Source organism: Fringilla coelebs (genome assembly GCF_963513975.1).
Source record: "Fringilla coelebs genome assembly, chromosome: 31".
Lineage (NCBI taxonomy): Eukaryota > Metazoa > Chordata > Aves > Passeriformes > Fringillidae > Fringilla > Fringilla coelebs.
The window spans coordinates 1,611,999-1,630,531 of record NC_140057.1 but is presented as its reverse complement, the minus strand read 5'-3'; the positions used below and the strand labels follow the sequence as shown (position 1 = coordinate 1,630,531).

Here is an 18,533-nt window from a genome sequence, read left to right as displayed (position 1 = left end):
AACATTATCAGACTCCTATTCAGCAGATGCTGATAGGACAGATTTTGCAGTGGAGCAGCTGGCTGGAGAAGGGGAATTACAGAAACCGGCAGACCACCTTGAGACGTTGAACAGAGAAGCTCTGCAAGATGTGGCACTTGCAGCAAAAACCTCTTTACTTCTCATACATGATGAGGCAATTCCCACTATGCATTTTTCTACTATTAAACAAGGAGTAGATGAAAGCTTTATCAAATTTGTGAACAGGATTAAAGATGCTTTGGACAAACAAATAGAGAGCTCAGAGGCAAGAAAGGAACTGTTATGTAAACTGGCCATGAGCAATTCCAATGAAAAATGTAAAACAATTCTGAGGTCTCTACCATTGATACAGACCCTACCATAGAGCAAATGCTGGAATGCTGCACACCTCACTTGTCCACTGATAATACAGTGGCCCAAGTGTTGCTAAGGGTATTGCAGAAGGAGTCTCTGGTGCATATGCAGCAATGGCTTCTAAAGACCAGGCTTTCACTGTGGTGATATAGGGCATTATATAAAGGATTGTCCTGAGAGAACACCCCCCCGATACCCTCGCTGCACCCATCAGAGCCCCCAGAATCAGCAGCGCTACAGCAGCGTCCGGGAAACGCCTCGCGCAGCCCGGTGGAGCCCCGGGCTGTGACAACAAATCAAAGGCCACCCAGACCCAACCACGGACCATCCCAGGAGGTTCCAGACCACAGAGAGAGGATCCAACACACGGGGTGATCCAGATGGGAACCCGCCACCAGCTGGTAACTGCTCTGTCCATTGACTTTAATAATGGAAAGGTTCATCATATTCCCACAGGCAAATATGGACCAAAAGGTGGTCCTTCTGACATCTTAATTATAGGTGACACTCTCCTTAACCCAAAGGAAATCTTTGTTGTTCCAGAAGTACAAACAGTGCTCCCGGGACAAGAGATTCTTGTCCAGGTGTGCTGCATGGACTTACCATTTTCCTTTCAAAGGGAACTCCAATCGCACAAGCCTTTCTACTCCCAAAGAATCACAGGGAACAGATTCCTCTCCCCCCTACAGCAATGTGGGCTCAAGCTGTGGGACCAAGCAGGCCTACCATCGAATGCAGTCTCACCTGCAGAGGGGAGAAGATCCACCTGCCTGGTGGGATGCTGGACACCGGTGCTGACGTGACCATCATCGCTCGCTCGGATTGGCGAGCACGCTGGGATCTACAACCTGCTGCAGGCAGGATTTCAGGGATTGGGGAGCTCCTGTATCCATGCGAAGCAAGAACAACATCCTCATGGAAGGGCCTGAAGGCCAGCTGGCAACCATTTGTCCATTTGTGGTAAGGGCCCCCATCACCATTTGGGCAGGGACGTTTTATCCCAGTGGGGGCTTCCCTACGAATTCCCACTCGGGATTTCTAACCGGGGCCACTGAGGAGCGCGCACTGCCAGAAACCCCTCGTCTCACCTGGAAATGCCATGACCCGACCTGGATTGAACACTGGCCCCTCTCTACAGTAAAGCTGCCTGCACTACAAGCCCTCGTGGACGAACAGCTCGCCAAAGGCCACATCGTCGAGACCACCAGCCCTTGGAACTCTCCAGTCTTTGTTCTACCAGAGCCTGGAACGGACAGGTGCAGGCTCCTCCACAACCTTCACAAGATCAACAAGGCCATCGAGACCATGGGCCCCCTCCAGCCTGGCCTGCCCTCCCCATTGATGCTGCCTAGAGACTGGACACTTGCTATCATCGATATTAAGGACTGTTTCTTCAGCATTGCACTGCACCCCCAGGACGCTCCGCAGTTTGCTTTCTCTGTCCCCTCTCTTAACAAAGAGGCCTCACTCAAAAGATATCATTGGTGTTTTTAACCTCAAGGACTAACAAACAGCCCCAATATATGCCAGTGGTACGTGGCTCACACCCTGTCTCCTGTTCAGAAGCTATTTCCAAATGCTGTCATCCACCCCTATATGGATGATATCCTGGTTTGTGCATCAGATAAAGATTACTTAGACAAAGCAGTTAAAAGGAGCATTGAAACCACAGGAAAGGCAGGATTTGAGATTCGTGAGGACCAAATACAGTACAGCAACCCATGGACCTGCCTTGGAGTCCAGATGCGGGAAAGGAGCATCGTACCCCAGCAGCTCGCCATCCAAGACGACCCAAAAACGCTGAGACACTTACACAGCCTGTGCAGATCCACCAACTGGGTACATCCACTGCTGGGAATTACAACAGAGGACCTTGCTCCCCTGTTCAACCTTCTTCGTGGCAAGGCAGAGCTGGACTCTCCGTGCACTCTCACGACAGAAGCCCAAGGTGCCATCACCAAGGTCCAGGAAGCCCCGTCCTCACGCAGAGCCCATCGCTTCGAGCCCAGCCTGCCTCTCCAGTTCGTCATCCTGGAAAAAGCACCTCGATTCCATGGACTGATTTTCCAATGGGACTTTCAGCTTCGAGACTGGAATGGACTTTTACAAACATCCAACCTACAAAGACAATTACCACCTTCCAGGAAATCATGGCACATTTAATAAAAAAGGCCAGAACTCGCCTCTGCTCTCTTGCAGGGTGTGAGTTCACATGAGTATACTTGCCACTGACCACTGGGGATTTGGAGAATTTGCTCCAGACCAGTGAAAATCTCCATTTTTCCCTAGATAGCTATACAGGCCAAATTTCAGTTCAGGTCCCAAACCACAAACTTTTTAATCCTGATGTAACCTTTCATCTGACCCCAAAATTAGTCCAAAGTAGAACGCCCCTCAAAGCTCTAACCATCTTTACAGATGGCTCAGGGTCCTCTGAAAAGGCTGTAATGACATGGAAAGACCCTTGGACACAAAAATGGGAATCTGACATACAAATAGTGGAGGGATCTCCACAGATTGCAGAGTTAGCAGCTGTTGTCAGAACCTTTGAAAAGTTCAAAGACAAACCTTTCAATCTGGTCACAGATTCAGCTGATGTTGCTGGTATAGCTATGAGAGCCGAACATGCTCTTCCCAAAGAGGTTTCCAAAGTTATACCAATTGATGTCTAAATTAATACACTTAATCTCCCACAGAAAGCAACCTTACCATATAATGCATGTGAGGTCCCACACTGACCTCCCAGGTTTCATTGCAGAAGGGGACAGGAAAGTGGATGCATTAGCCATGGCAGTACAAACTGCCAATGTTCCCAACACCTTTGCCCAATGTTCCTAACATCTTTGCCCAGGCAAAGTTGTCACATTTTTCATCAAAATGTACCTGCCCTTATCAGAATGTTCAAACTTTCAAAAGAGCAAGCAAAAGCTATTGTTGCTACATGCCCAAACTGTCAAAGCTATCAGATACCATCTGTGGAGAGGGGAGTCAATCCCCGAGGTCTGAACAGCTGCCAGCTGTGGCACACAGATGTGACTCACTTCACACTTTTGGAAGGTCAAAATACCTGCATGTATCGGTCAACACGTTTTCAGGAGCGGTATTTACATCATCACATCCAGGAGAAATTACACAGCACACAATAAAACACTTCCTCCTTGCCTTTGCCACCCTAGGAGTACCAAAGGAGATCAAAACAGATAATGGACCTGCCCATACCTCCCGTGAGTTAAAGGAGTTCTTCAGTGAATGGGGGATAGCACACAAGACAGGCATACCTGCAAACCCCACAGGACAATCCACTGTGGAAAGGACACATCAAACCTCAAATGAGTCCTCAACCAACAGAACATAGACACGAGAATCACATCTCCAGTGGAAAGATTTTGCAAGGCTCTCTGTGTCATCAACTTCCTGAACTGTACAGCATCAGAGCCTGATCCACCAAAACTTCACCACTTTGCAAATACCACCCAAGCAAAGCTCACTGAGAAACCACCTGTGCTCGTGAAGGACCCCGAAACACACCAAATTTCTGGGGCTTTCCAGTTGATTACCTGGGGCTGAGGATATGTGTGCGTGCTGCTACCCTCTGGTCCAAGATGGTACCCAGGAAAAAACACAAACCCATACCTAGGCACTGCAAACACTACTCCTGCAAACAGTGAGAAGAACTCCCCTGAGTCAAACACAAGACCTCCTCAAAACCAAACCAGTTCTGCCTGGAGATGAAGACATCACCAAATACCCACAAACAGAAGAACAGACCGCCCCACCACACCACAGCAGACAAAATAGAAAGCTGAATAACATTCTGCTGCATCAAACCATGAGCCAAAGATAGTCTGAACACAAAAGTGCTCTCTGAATTATATGCTGTTACTCCTTTTCTACCCCAAAACCCCTATTATTCCCTTTTCCTAACTCTTTTTCAAAATCCCTTAACTTTATCCACCTCCCTTAGCTTGGAAATAAAAATTAAAAATAAAAAAGAGGAGGGGAGGAGGGGAAGGAACAGATAAAAGAATGAGGGAGTAAACCCTCCCCTCCCACCATAAAGATAATGAATTTTGCTTATATTCCCTATCAGAAGTTCCATTCCTGTCCAAAGATGAAAAATATCTCCTTTGGTGCTGACCTCACTGCTGCCTGGATGTTCTTCACCATTCCGTGTGCCTTCGGCTGGATTAGCCCTCAGCCCAGCCATAACGTTTGGGTAACCTTAGCAAAGACATTAAAACAGGATAACATGTGCTGATCCATGGGAAGCATTGATAACCCACTTTCCACATGCCTGGTAGGAATTCCCTTCGCAGCAGATGATTGGCCTGTCTATAACTCAGAGCTCCTCTGCACCACAGGTACGAGACCCAACCTGGCAGATACCTGGGACGAGTGGACAAAAATGCTGCCCCATGCTCTAGAGGAACCCCAAGGATTGGATCTGCTGGGGTCCTCCAAGGCTGCATACTGTGCCAAATTTTACTTTAGATGCCCGAAAAACAATTGGCCAGAAATTGACCAGACAAAAAACACATACTGAAAAGACATATCACCCATTAACAAAGCCTGTAACTATCCCAACTGGTGAATTACACTGCTTGTGTGATCTCTGTGTCCTCTCTCCACCCCAAAGTATTACCCAAGGGAACTTTTCTCATCAGTGGTGGCAGAGTGTGGGCTGGGATCCCCTCCTGACTACAGGGAGGTCCCTGTACCCTTGGGAAACTTTCTACCCTCACTCCAAATATCACCCTGTTACATAATTGGAAAAAAGAAAGCTAATTAAGAAGCCACAAAAGATCCTACACTGAATTTGATGAAAATACGATTGGAACAAACCTGAAAAGATTGCTGTCTCCCTATTCCTACACTGGGTAGCTGCAGCCAAAGCCCTTGGTGAAATAAATCACCTTGGGTGCTGGCTCAGTAAACAAGCTAACGCTACATCTGCTGCCCTGAGCGATCTCTTAAAGGGAGCAGAAACCACAAGACAAGCTTCACTCCAGAACCGAGCTGCGATTGACTTCCTGCTGCTTGCCCAGGGACACGGCTGGGAAGACTTCGAAGGGATGTGCTGCTTCAGTCTCTCCTCACACTCAGAATCCATCAATGCAAACATCCAGAAACTGAAAGATCTCCTGAAGGACTTGAAAGCAGAAAAAACCCCAGACTGGGTCAATGACCTTTGTGGACAGTGGGGACTAACAGGATGGGTTGCATCTTTGGTTAAGGGAATGTTGTGGATTCTCCTTGTAGATGTTATTGTATTAGCTATGTTCTCATGCCTTGCTCACTGTTTCAAAAGAACTACAGGGAATGTCATTTTTTCTAAAAACAGAAAGTGGAGTTGTAGCAGGCCCAGGCCTGGCTAAAGGTCACTGTAGGGCTGAGGCCTAGAGAGGAAATGCCAAGTCATGGTGAAAAAGCCAGAAGCCCCTCTCTTCTGCCTTTCAAAGCCCAGTTTATATCTCTGTGACCCCATAGGTCACTTCTCCTTAACCCCTGCTAATGGACAATTCCTGATCCTCTCTAGCCCTATAGAAGGGGCTGCTTTAGCCCATTCTGGCCAGAAGAGCCATCACTGGAACCCTTCACAGACCCCCCAATAAAACCATGGCTGTGGAGCCCCAGGGCTGCCTTCTCCTCTCTCACAGCCACTGCTTCCTGGCCAGCCTGCCAGGCTCCTGAGCAAGCAAAGAGCTGGAACCATAAGAGAGCTGAATCACTGAAGAGCTGAAATCCTTTGGGCTTGCTGAGGTTGCCTGTGGCTAAGAGCAGCTTGGGCATTCAGACAGTCGGTCTGCAAAGGACTGAGCTATCCGAGCTGTGCCTGCCTGACTGGGGACAAACAAGGCCAGCAGGAAACCAGGATAATCCATAAATGATGTCCTGAGGATATGAGCTACACAGGGGCCAGGGCACTGGCCACAAGAAACTGACAAATTATACTATAGCAAAAGCAGTGAAAAGTGAATACAGACTGTACTATATCAAACTCGTTGTGATTAAGAATAATTTGCACAAGTCAATACATAATAACAGAAGCCAACACTACCCAGTTCTTTATCCCAAAGCCAGGGCAGGTTTTTCCCTTGCATGGAGCACTTGGGCCTTCCCCGGGCCCCTCCTGCCCTCCTGCAGAGCCGCTGGCATTTTCCAGCACACACAGTTTGTCCCCAAGAGCCGGGTGCAGCCCAGAAGGCTCCAAGCGCCTCCTTCCAGGCTGACTCTGCAGGGGCCCAGGCTGCTCTGGGCTCTGCCAGGGCTCTGCTGGGGCTCAGCTCTGGGCCAGGCTGGGCCCGCTCTCCCCTCACATTGCTCCGGGCAGCTGAGCCACAGCGGGAGAAGGAAGGGACACGGCAAGGGAGCTGAGGTTTAAGAGAGTTTTTATTCAAAAAAACTGCCATAAAAAACAGGCTGTCCTAAGAGCCATAACAAACAGGCTGTCCTAACTACCATAACATTCAGGTTGTACTAACTACCCTAAGAAACTAGCAGTACTAACTACCATAACTAAGTAGAAGTTCTAACTACCATAACTAACTAGAATTCCTAACTACCATAATGAAATCGTTGTCCTAACTACTGTAACAAGAAGCTGTCCCCAAGGGCTTCATCTCTTCTGCTGCTCCTTCAGTTTCTTTGATTCAATGATAAGGTGGGTCAGGCTGGAGAGAGGCTTGGCTGATGACAAAAATGGGTGCTGCACAAAAGATAAAAAAGAAAGAAATGAACTGTTACTTTCCAGAGTCAAGTTCCTCCCAGGCTCTCTTGCAACAGGACAAAGGGAAATGCTTTGAAACTCAAGAGAGGGAAGCAGGCTCAGAGTAGATGTGAGGAAGAATGTTTTAACCAGGAGAGTGGGGGAACACTGACAGAGGGTGCCCAGAGATGCGGGAGGTGCCTCCTCCCTGGAAACATCCAAGCTCAGGTCAGGCAGGGCTCGGAGCCCCCTGAGCTGCTTGAAGATGTCCCTGCTGGCTGTGGGCACCAGGTGCAGCTGAGCTGGAAAGGAGCCTGCCAAGGCAGAGCAGGCCAGGATTCTGCTGGCTCTGCGTGTGCAAAGCAGCCAGACTGGAGACTGTCGGAGGGGGCCCCACAAGAAAACCCCTCCCTGGCGCTGCTGCTTCCCCGGCAGCCCTTGGCATTCACCTGCAGCAGCTCCTGGGCAGCCCAGCGCTGCTCCTCGTCCGGCTCCAGGCTGCACTCGAGGAAGTCCCGCAGCAGAGCCGACAGGCGCCTGGGCTCCTGCAGCTGCGGGGTCCCGTTCTGCCGGATCCGAGCGCGAGCCTGCAGGGAAAGCAAACTCAGCGCTCTGCCAGCTTCCTTCACACCCACACGCGCTCACAGCCACCCCGGCTCCCCAGCCCCTGGCACAGGGGCACTTTCCTCCCTGACACAGATGCTGCTCACACCTCATTGTTCTATGCCAGACAAAAAACCCAAACCCTGCGGCTGCCACAGCCACGGCAACATCCAAATGATCTCGCCTTGAGAGCCACTTTCATTGCCTGACTCTGTCAGTAGGAACCTCCATCACAAATAGCACATTTTGCTTCTCCAAATGTGGACACCAGCTTTACAGGCCATTCTCCAGAGTCACTGTGGTCTGACTGCGTTATTTCAGAGGATTCTTCCATCAAGTGCATCTCTGCAGTGCCACTGACACTCAAGTAAATGCATTTCTGATGCCCCACCCCAGAAACTGCCAGGCAAGAAACAGGAGCTGGGTGTTGCAGAAAGCTCAGCTTTGGTGACACAGAGAAAGTAGCTTGGACTAGGAAAGAAATATGGTAGACTACGGGGATGTTAAACAATCATCTTCAGGATTTAGACAAGTTTCCCAGTGAGAAGAATCAGGGGGAAAATATTCTCACAACAAATTTAGAAACACCTGCGGAAAACTTGTTGGGTTTGGGGTGGGATTTAGGGTTGGTTTGGGGTTTTCTTGCAAGATGACATTACAGCTGATGCACTTTGCTTCACATTTTCAGGTCATCCTCTCAGCCAGAAGAGCTGCAACAATGTAAAACCCTAAGCAAATTGTTGCTGGAGACTGCAGAATGTTGGTCTGTGCTGAGGCTGGAGTCCTCTGGGAATTCCCTTCCTCTGTGCAGAAACCTCCAGCTGCTGCTCCCAGGGCAGGGTCCCCCTGTGCTCACAGGCCTCTGCAACCACTGCAGAATTTGCCTCTCACCATGGCCGCCGTTTCCCTGCAGTAAGGAGGTTCTCCCTCCACCATCTCCATGGCCACGATCCCAAAGGACCAGATGTCCACCTTGGTGCCATAAGGGGATCTGGTCACAACTTCTGGGGCCATCCAGTGAGCAGTGCCCACCATGGAGCTGCGCTGGTCCTGCCCAGGGCTGAGCTGAGCGCAGAGGCCAAAATCAGCTGAGGACACAAACAAACCCTGTCAGAGGCAGAGCAGAGGCACTGCTGGCACCCTGCTCCTCTCCTGAGCTCTCTGCAGGGGCAGCCGCTCTCAGCTGGCAGCAGGGGCCGGGCAGTGCCCCCAGCAGCCCTTGTGGGGCTCTGGCCCTCCCTGGGAAGCAGCCCCACACCCGCAGCCCGGCAGCGCCGTGCCTGCCCAGGAACACCCACCCAGCCTGACAGAGCCGGCCATGCCCAGCAGGATGTTGGAGCTCTTCACGTCTCTGTGGATCACACGGTTGGAATGGAGGAAATCCAGGCCCTGCAGACACTGAGAGAGAACAAGAAACACCAGGGCTAAAACCAATGGCCGCAACAGATCACACAAGAAAGGACAGCTCAGAATTCTGCCAGCAGCAGCTTTGCTGTCACAGGCCACGAGTGTAGTGCACACAAGCTCCAGGCAAACGCTTCAAGGCAAAGCTGAGAACAGCAAATCAAATCCAAAAAAAGACAGAGAGTAACACAACAGCTGCAGAGAGAGAACAAGAACAGAGCAGAAGTGCAGTGATGCTGGCAGGCCGTTCACTGCCAAGGCTCTTTCTTCTCCAGCTCATGAAAACAACACAGAAACAAAGCCCTGAGCATGGAGCCACTCCTGTTCTCACGCCCTCTTTGCAAGGACCATCGTGTCCCAGCCATGGCAGTGACAAGCAGGATCCCTCACCTCCCGACTGACAGCTGCCATCTCTCCCTCAGCCATGCGGGTCTGCCTGACAACGTCCTGCAAAGTTCCTCCATCCATGTATTCCATCACCAGCCAGAGATCTCCATCTACAAGGAAGCTGCAAGAGGAAAACAAAGGCATGGAGATGAATGGGCACTGCTCAATTCCCCCATGGAAAAGCCTGGAGTGGAATTTTTTTTTCAGGTCACTTGTCAGTGAGGACAGAATCAGATGGAGAGACATTCCTGCCAGGCTGCACAGCCCTTGGAATCTGCACAGTCTAAAGAAGAAGGAGACACCTGGGAGAAAGGAGAGGCCTTAGATGGCAAGCAGCTGAAAAATGCAGTTTAGCAACAGCCCAGATCACTGTGGAACCACAACACTTGCCCCCAGCTGCTTCAGCTTCTGAACTCCTCAGTGCCACCATTCCCTCCAGAACAAGGCAACACAACTGCCAGGGTTATCCAGGGGACGAGGCAGTGCAGCCCTTGGCACAAGAGCAGCCAGAAAACCTTTCAGAAAGTCCCTTCAGAAACAGGCAAGGCCAGTGAAAAATGGGCAAATGAGGCATTTCTGGAAACAAGACCCTGCTCTTCTGGGCATCTGTAGCAATGGAAAAGGGCTGGGAAGTAGAAGCCAAGGGAAATAATTTCTGCTGTGCTTCATCAGCACTTGCTGGAAGAAAGAGCAAACAGGGTCCACTTGAAGGAAAGACCAAAGCAAAGGAGCAAAAGCACATGGAGGGAGTGAACTGCCAGGCTGCTGTTTTGGGAAGATGTGGCTGGCTCAGGCACTTTCAAAACAGGCTACAGACTACGGATGCCAGGAAAGGTTAACGCAGGGCCCGGGCACGGGATAAGAGCTGAAGCACTCACCTGTCCAAAGAGTTGACAATGTTGGGGTGCTTCTTGTCCTTCAGCAGCAGGAGCTCATTGACAGCTCGTTCCCTGCTCTGCCCTCGCAGACTCACTTTCTTGATGGCCACCTGAAGGGACATTGCAGCCCTTTCACTGCAGCAGTCTGTGGCAGGAGGCCACAGCAAACACGCAGCGAGTCTTTTTGGAGCGACGCAGCCGGGCTGGGCCAAACTGCCCTGGCATGGGACACCAGAGCTCAGCAAGGGCCATTCCCACAGCCCATTGCTCTGCTCCCTGGGGGCTGCTCACAGCACACATGGCCAGAGACATTTGGCCCTGCAAGCTCTGCAGAAATGGTCCCTCAGCTGTCAGCCTCAAAGCTCTGACAACATTCTCTGCACCTACGGTCTTCTCAAATGGCCTCAACTCTCTCATTATTATTATTCAAACACATTTTGCAAGCAGGACGTAATGCTGGTTCTGCGAAAACAGAGCAAAACAGCCAGGAACCCTTTGACAATTCTATGGGACTTGGTCATGATCTCAGATCCAACTGCTCTGTTTGGGATTGTACATCAAAGCAAACACACACATCCATAGCTCAGATGATCCCTGTCACAGGCTGTCTCTGACACCAGACCCAAACACACCTGCAGGATTTAGGAGAGAGCTTTGATCTGGACATCCATCTTCTCATTTCTCTACCTCGCCCTCTGTGAACAGCTGAAGTTGACTAAAACCCCAAATTGAGCCCAAACAGGATCTCTCCCTAAGTAGGCCTTGAGGTACCCTTTGAAGATGAAAGTCAGGATGCAAAAACTGCTAAATAGTGTTCCTGTCTGAGGCTGGCATGAAGATCAATTTGGCCTCAGTCTCCAGCAGCTGATGCATTCCCACTTTTAGATATGGAGACCAAGGCAGCGTGTCCTGCTCTGACAGACACCGCTGCCCTCCTTGCATTCCTTTGGGCACTTCAGAAGGACCAAGCCTGTCCCAGCTGTGCTCTGCAGGCTGACACTGCTCTGCCTTCAGAGCAGCAGCCTGGCCAGGAAAGCTCTGCTGGCCCCCAAAGCTGCAGCCACAGCTCCCAGCAGAGGGGAAAGCCCTGCAGAGCTGCCAGACGTGCTGGGCGTGTTGACACTCACCTCTCCTCCAGTGGCCCTGTCCAGTCCCCTAGAAACGGTTCCGAAAGCCCTGGAGACAAAACAGCAGAGAAGAAGTTATCAATTGTGATCAGCACTGAGAGACAGCAGGCTGGTGGCCCAGGGTCTGAAGGTGTTTGGAGCTCTCCTGACTTCTCACTTGATCCTGCTCCAGCACAAGCCCTGGCCCTGCTTGTGCAGAAGGAGCTGCCGCGCACTTACCCTCGGCCAAGCTGCTCCACCTCCAGGTATTTCTGGGCAGGCTCCTCCTGGCTCACGGTGTTCCCTGAAAGAAACCACGTGGAAGACGCTCCCTCCCAGAGGGAGAGCCCGCCCTGCAGCAGAGCCACAAGGCAGCCCCACTCCCTGGGGCCGTCAGCCCCTTGCTCTCAGCTGGGCAAGGACAAGAAATGGATTGGTGACATTCAGCTGCAGAGCAACACTGGCTGCAGCTGATGCCGGGACACACACACAGCCCCCTGCTCGGGCACCCAGGAACAGAGCAGACGTACTCAGCTGCATCAGGCACCACTCCCCTCTCCCCTCTGCCTGCAGGGCTGTGCTGCTCTCAGAATCTTCATCCCAGGATTCCACAGCGGAGGGAGGTTCATTGTCCTCTTCCCAAGCAGAGGGAGGTTCTCCATCCTCTTCCCAATATTCTGCAGCTTCTCCATCTTCTTCCCCAAAGGCTGCAGGTTCGTCATTCTCTTTCCAAGCCACAGGACATTCACTGTCTACTTCCCATGCTGGGAGATGTTCATCCTCCTCTTCCCAAGCCACAGGATGTCCTCCATCCTCATCCCACATAGGGAGATCTCCATCACCCTCATCCCATGCCTTGGGAGCTTGGCCATTCTGGTCCCACTCCAGGGGACATCCACCGTCCTCGTCCCACGCCGGGAGATGTCCGCTGTCCTTGTCCCACCCCGCGGGAGCCTCGCCGCTGCATTCCCACACCGCGGGATGTTCGCCCTCGTCCCCCAGAACAGCGGGAAGCTCTCTGCTCTCTTCCCCCTCTTTGGCCTCCTCTTTGGAAGCAGAGGGAGCCACAGGAGGTGCTGGTGCTGCTTTGGTGCCCTGTGGACAGACGGCAGCGTAAGGGACGGGAAGTTCTGTCTCAGTTCCAACCTTATTTATCCTCAGCTGCACATCCAGCTGCACTAAGCAGAAATTGGGTTTGGAGCTGTTCCAACTAACAATGGGATAAACTCAACACTGCCACTTATTGCTGGGAATTCGATATTCCAGCATGGCTAAAGCCAGCAAGCAATCCTCTGCCTGCAAAAGCAGACCTGCAGCTCTTCAGAAGCTCTTCAGCAGAAAAGGAGAAAACTGACAGGGATCCCTTTGCTGCTGCTGCTGCAGCTGCAAAGACACTGACAGGAACTTTCCTTCAGCCTCCCAGGCTGGCACTCAGCTGCCACATGCCAAGCTCACTGCTTGCTGCACAGTTCCAAACACCAAAGGTTCCTTTCCCACTCACCGAAGGAGGAGCTGCTCGGGATCCACAGAAGAAGTGCCCTGCAATGGGAGAGGGAACATGAACCAGATGCTGTTAGGAGAAAAACTGCCAGTGCTGGGAAATGCCACGCAGCAAGGCAACCCCAAGAGAGCATTTTGCTTTCACAGCATCCCTCCAGGAGCCACAGTCCCTGCCCACAGCAAGCAAGAGAACAGCACAAAATACTGGGCTGGCTCAGTTCTTGGCCGGAGCAGCAAACGGAGGCAGTTGCAGGCTCTGCCGGCACAGACTCCCTGCCTGAGGGAACAGAACCCCCCAGGGCTCATTGCAAATGCTGGGCACGCCCCGCTGGCTGCAGACACCCCCTTTTTCAGCTGCAGCTGCTGGCAGGAGCTCTCCCAAAGCAATGCTGCCTTCATGGCGATTTGGTTCCAAAGTCAGCTCAGCGCCAGAGGAAGAACAGAAAGCACACAGCAAGCCCAGAGCCACAGATGCTGCACCCAGGGAAAGGCTCGACTTACGTGCCAAGTGGGTTAAAAAATAGCCCGAATAAGCCACCGAGTACAGAGTGCAGACTGCAGCAGCCACCTGCTGGATCATTTTGGCTGCGCTGCACACGTCTGCTGCCTGTAGCCCTGCAAGCACAGCAGGACACCCGTCAGGGCTGGGCTGGCTGCTGAGAATGCCTCGGGCAGGAGGATCCTCCGGCAACGAGCCCAGAGCCACTCTGGCCACTGAAGGCTCCGTGTCCCACAGCAACGGGAACACCGCGGGGACGTGGCACTGCTCCTGTGACAGCACAGCAGCAGCTCACGCAGAAACCGCCTGCAAGGTTCTCCTGTGTCACAAAGGAGCACAAAGAACCCTCCCAGGGCACCACCTCTTGCCCAAAGGATGCAAGAGGAACTCGCAAAATGCAGCACACAAGGACACCCCATAGCCCAGCCTGAACACTGAGGAGGAACAAGGACGGGACCAAAGCAAAGGAAACGTCACCTTTAGTCACTGACACTTCTGACTAAAAGCAGCAAGCCTTGTTCCATCGGGGAACTTTGTTCTACTTCTAAAAACAAGCAAAGTTCTCCAGTCCAAATACAGAGAAGGCAGGAACTGGGGAGGAGGTGGGATTAGGAAGGAGGAAGAGGAGGGAGAGAGGAAAAGGAGGAGCAGGAGCAGGAAAAGAAGGTGAAACAGTGATGATGTTTGATGAGAGAGCTCTCCTGGTCCTTAGCTGAACCCCTGAACCCCTGGTTCAATTTTGTCTCCTCTGTCCGGCTGTGGAGGGCAGTGAGAGAGCGGCTTTGGTGGGTGCCCGGCACTGGGACAGCATCACCGCACTCCAATGGGACATGTCCCCGTGTGGCCCTGTGCTATGGTGACACTGTTGCTGTTGCTTTTGCCTTTCTTATCATTTTATCTTTTGCATTAAATGTTCGTGAAGCGTCCCCGATGTCTCTCGTGTTCCCCTGGCTCCGGCAGCCGCGTCCCTTCCCCTGCTCCCGCTGCCACGTTCCATCCCGGCTGGAGGAGCCTTGGAGCTGCCGTGGGGGCCGTGGGGCTGCCCCGGGGGCTGCGCCCTGAGCCGGGGCCCCTTCCCAGAGCTCCCGGTCTGCCCTTGAGCCTGGAGCAGCCGGCGAGGGCGTCAGCTGGGACGGCAGAGAGGCGCTGCTGGGCGGGCCCGCATCACTTCTGTTTACTTGCTGCTTCCCAACTTGGGGAAGAACCATTTTTGTCGTTTTCTGCCAGAAGTCTCTCCGCTCCTCCACGCAGTCGAAGGAGTTCTGGTTGGTTTTCCCTTCTTGGGGGAAATCAAAGATCTAATGCTCCTAATTAGGGCCCCAGAGAAGTGAGGCTCCAGGGCTTCCTGCTGAGCCGGAGGCACCGAAGCGGCAGTGCCGGGAAAGCCGTGGCGGGAGCTGCGGAGAAGTTTGTTTGTGTTTGCAGCCCAATCCCCCTCGGGCCCGGGCCCGGCCCAGGGCTGTTCCTCAGCTCCGCCTTTGCCCTCACGCAGCCCGGGGGGCCCTGAGAGCGCGGGGCGGGGCCGTGGCGCGTGCAGAGCCCGGGCCTGGCTGCGATTGGGCGTTGGTGCCGTCAGTCGTGGTTGTGGCGCGCTGATTGGCGGGAGCGGGGCGGAGCAGGGCCCCGGGGCCGGGCTGAGGGCGGCCGTGGCTGCGCAGCGGCGCCATTGGCGGAGCGCGTGTGCGGGCCCGGGAGCGGCGGCAGCGGGCGGAGCGCGGGGAGGCGGCGGCGGAGCTCGGAGGCGGCCGCGGCGCAGGTGGGAGCCGCGCTGGGTTGTGCGGGGGCTCGGGGCTCGCTGCGGGCCTCGGGGGCGGCAGGGGGCTCCGGCGGGTGGGTTGTGCCGTGTCCGGGCCGTGTGGGCCCTGGGCTGAGGGCGCTGCGGGAGCGGCTGCCCGCGGTCTCCTTGCCGGCGCTGCCTCGGCAGGAGCCGCTGGCGGAGCAGCGCTGGCTCGGCCCGGTTCGTGTGGCTGGGACAGAGGGGGCTGCCCCGTGCCGGGGCTGTGCGGGGAAATTCCCTTTGCCGGAGGTTTCTGTGCCCGGGGCAGCCAGAGGAGTCCTGTGCAAGTGACTTTATTGCTGAGCAGAGGGAGAGGCCGTGGGGCATTTCCCAGACGCTCTTTCAATCTTAGCCTCGCTTTTTATTCTCATTTCCCGGCCGCTTCTCTCCCTCCCCTCACCGCACTGGCCGAGGTACTCGAAAGGTTCCAAGACTCCCCGATCTGCCTGCTGTATGTGCCCTTTACTGTGCACCCCCTTTAGTATCACACCCTAAATTCATAGCTGCATTAAATCTCTGTTTTTGCTCTTGATGTTGAGGAATTTCGTGGGACCTTGGCTGAGCAGGAGTCCGTGTCAATTAGTAACTCTTTTAAATCTGTACAAGTCCCTGACCCTATCTCCAAGCAGACTGACACCATCTCTTTGTGAAGACTCATTTGTTTTATTCCTTGCAATCCCTCCTCTTTGTTTTTTCACCCATTGTCTTTACAAACATGAATTACTGTTGAGTCAATCTCATTTCCTGAGTGTTTTTTTGTTTTGGATTATTCTCATTGCCCCCATTCCCTGTCCCTCTGGAGCCGTTTCTGGATCAGGAGGCCTGGCTGCCCCCTGCATCCCCTGGCTCACCTGCTGAATGAGCTGCACTCTCGAGGTGTGGAGCATGGTGAAAAGATGAGAGTTGCTGTAGCCCATATGAAAAACGCCAGTCACTTGTTTTTAAAATTTCAAAGGTTTAATAGTAGTGAAATAGTTATAAAAATAATAGTACAATTAGAGTAATAATAATATAGACCATTTGAATTAAGACAATTTGAGACAATAAAAACAAAGTTTTAGGGATGTCTGGGTGCCTTTTTCTGGGCAGCACAAGCCAGAGAAAGGACCCTGTTAACAAAGGATTAACCCTTCAAAACAACAGCCTGTTGCATATTCATACACTTCATACATGATGCATAAATTCCATTGTAACAAAGGATTCTGTCTGGTCATCCTCAACTTCTTCCTCCTAATCCTAACAGGGCCTTGGAGGTGGGAAGAAGTTCCTTTCTTCTGATAGAAAGATTCTGATGTCCTGTGGCTGCTAGCTTGCTGCAAGTTCTTTCTGCAAAAAAATGTATCTTACATAGCATAGTTTCTATTTTAACATTTTGTTACAACCCAGGGCTATATTTAACACAGTACTTAAGAGAATTATTACAGCATTACTTTCTAACACAACACATATAATATTCATTTTGATATTTGCAAAACGCCAATCATAAAATACGCATTTTTCACAGCACATGAGATGAGAAACAGCATTCGTTTAATCCATGGTCTGCCAGGGAGCCACAAAACCGTGTCCCATTCCCATCCTTTCCACGTTTGGATCAGTCCATGAGCTGCTTTCTTATTTCCTTTGTTATCTGCTTCACCACTTTTCCTGTGTCATCTATTTGCCAACAGCAGCTTGAGTCATTTAATTTTCCACAACTCCTCCTTTCCCTGCTAACAGATGATCTGATCCCATCCCCTGGTGAAATGTTGTGTTCCTCATTCCAGTGGATTGGTCAGCAGGAAGGTCAGGAGCTGGAGCTGTCTGGCTGGTTATTATTTGGAGGAGAGCTTGTAATCTAACGATGCCATTGAATGAGAAATGGTTTCCTTGGCTCCAGAAATGAGTTCCTGAGGGTTCCCAGGGGCTGGTCCATGGTGTTGTGGGATTTGTCCTGGTGGCCTTTCAGCTTTTGCCCATTTTTAGTGCTCCCTCAGGAGCCAGGGCTGCATCAATTGATTGCTTTTCTGTAATTTAAACATAACATTCTTGGATTCCTAACTGAGTTTCCTAAATAACCAAAAACCACAAAAGACCCCCTCCAAATCCCAAAATAAAGTGGTCTAATACCCCCTATATAACACAGAGAGTGACAGCAGGTGTTGCAGTGGGCAGAGGGATGATTCCCCCCAACTTTTTAGTGGTGTTTTCCTAACATTCTCCATTTGTTGTTTCCCTTTGCAGCTGAACCCATTTCTGTTGCAGTCAGATATCCTCAGCACGGCTCTGCCTGGAGCTGTGCAAATTCCATCAGTGCAAGCAGGCAGAGCTTGGGGTGAGGGGCAGAGGGAATGAGCCCAATTCCTGCCCCAGGCAAGAGACCCAGGTACATTGCCCACACTTTGCCCTGCAGTGTTAATTTGCATTTCTAAAGCTCCTCTCCAGGCTGCCTGGAATGAAGCTTCTCTTGCAGAGCAGCCATCCAGTGACCCAGGGGTTCCCACCCTTTCCCCTCACTGCTTTTTGTTTCTCCTTTTTTTTTTTAACTCTTTATGTGTTAAAAGTTACCTTTGAAGCTCTTCTGATTTTTCAGAATGCAGCCTGAAGGTGAACATCGAAATCCGAGATGAAAATTTTGCCATCACTAGCAGGCACACACACACATGCACAAAAAACCCCCAAAGAAATAAACGTTTTTCATACTTCTCCTAAGAGTAAAACTTGATTCTCACACCCCTGTCCCAAAGCAAACTGACAATATAAAAGTAGGAATATTAGGGAAGACATGCTAATGGTGCAATCTTGTGACCAAACCTGGGGGAAGAGCAAAAAGTCTCCAACAACATTAAATCAAGGCTTTACCTTATTCTGGCCCGGGTGTTCTTTTGGCCAGGATGAGCAAAGAAATAATTTCTTTCACAAATAGCCTGGGTGTGGAGAGAAAATCATTCCATGAGACATTTGAATTTTACTGGATTTTTCTTAAATTTGATACAGTCTGAACCAATCTAAATCCACTGGTTTAATGTTCATTGTTTCCAAGTTGTGTAGTTGTTAGTATTTGGTTTCCTGTGGGACCCGGATTTCTTTGCCTGTGATGTTGATGAGGTGCACACTCCTGGATTTCCTTCTCAGCCTTTTCCAGACCAGGTGTCTCCAGCTCTGCCGGGGGCAGTGTCTGGGGTAGCTGTTGGTTGCTGTTTGCTGCTGTTGGTTGATGTTTTGTTGCTGGTCGTTATCTCTGTGGGCATCTTTGGGCTGTTCCCAGTCTGTTGAGATGTTAAACTCATCTCCATTGAGTGGTGTAACATCCCTTGAA

At 51.6% G+C, this 18,533-nt stretch overlaps 2 protein-coding genes across 2 annotated transcripts in view; both read left to right on the top strand.

The window, feature by feature from the left end:
- LOC311164361 (uncharacterized protein) overlaps positions 1 to 18,533 on the top strand; it is a 185,950-nt gene that overhangs the window by 163,532 nt on the left and 3,885 nt on the right. The window lies entirely within an intron of this gene.
- The window catches only part of LOC311164362 (uncharacterized protein), a 103,293-nt gene continuing 99,889 nt past the window's right edge, over positions 15,130 to 18,533 (top strand). The window contains exon 1 of the mRNA XM_084223799.1: positions 15,130 to 15,214. The gene's annotated coding sequence lies outside the window, so the exon portion shown is untranslated. The remainder of the gene's footprint in view (positions 15,215 to 18,533) is intronic.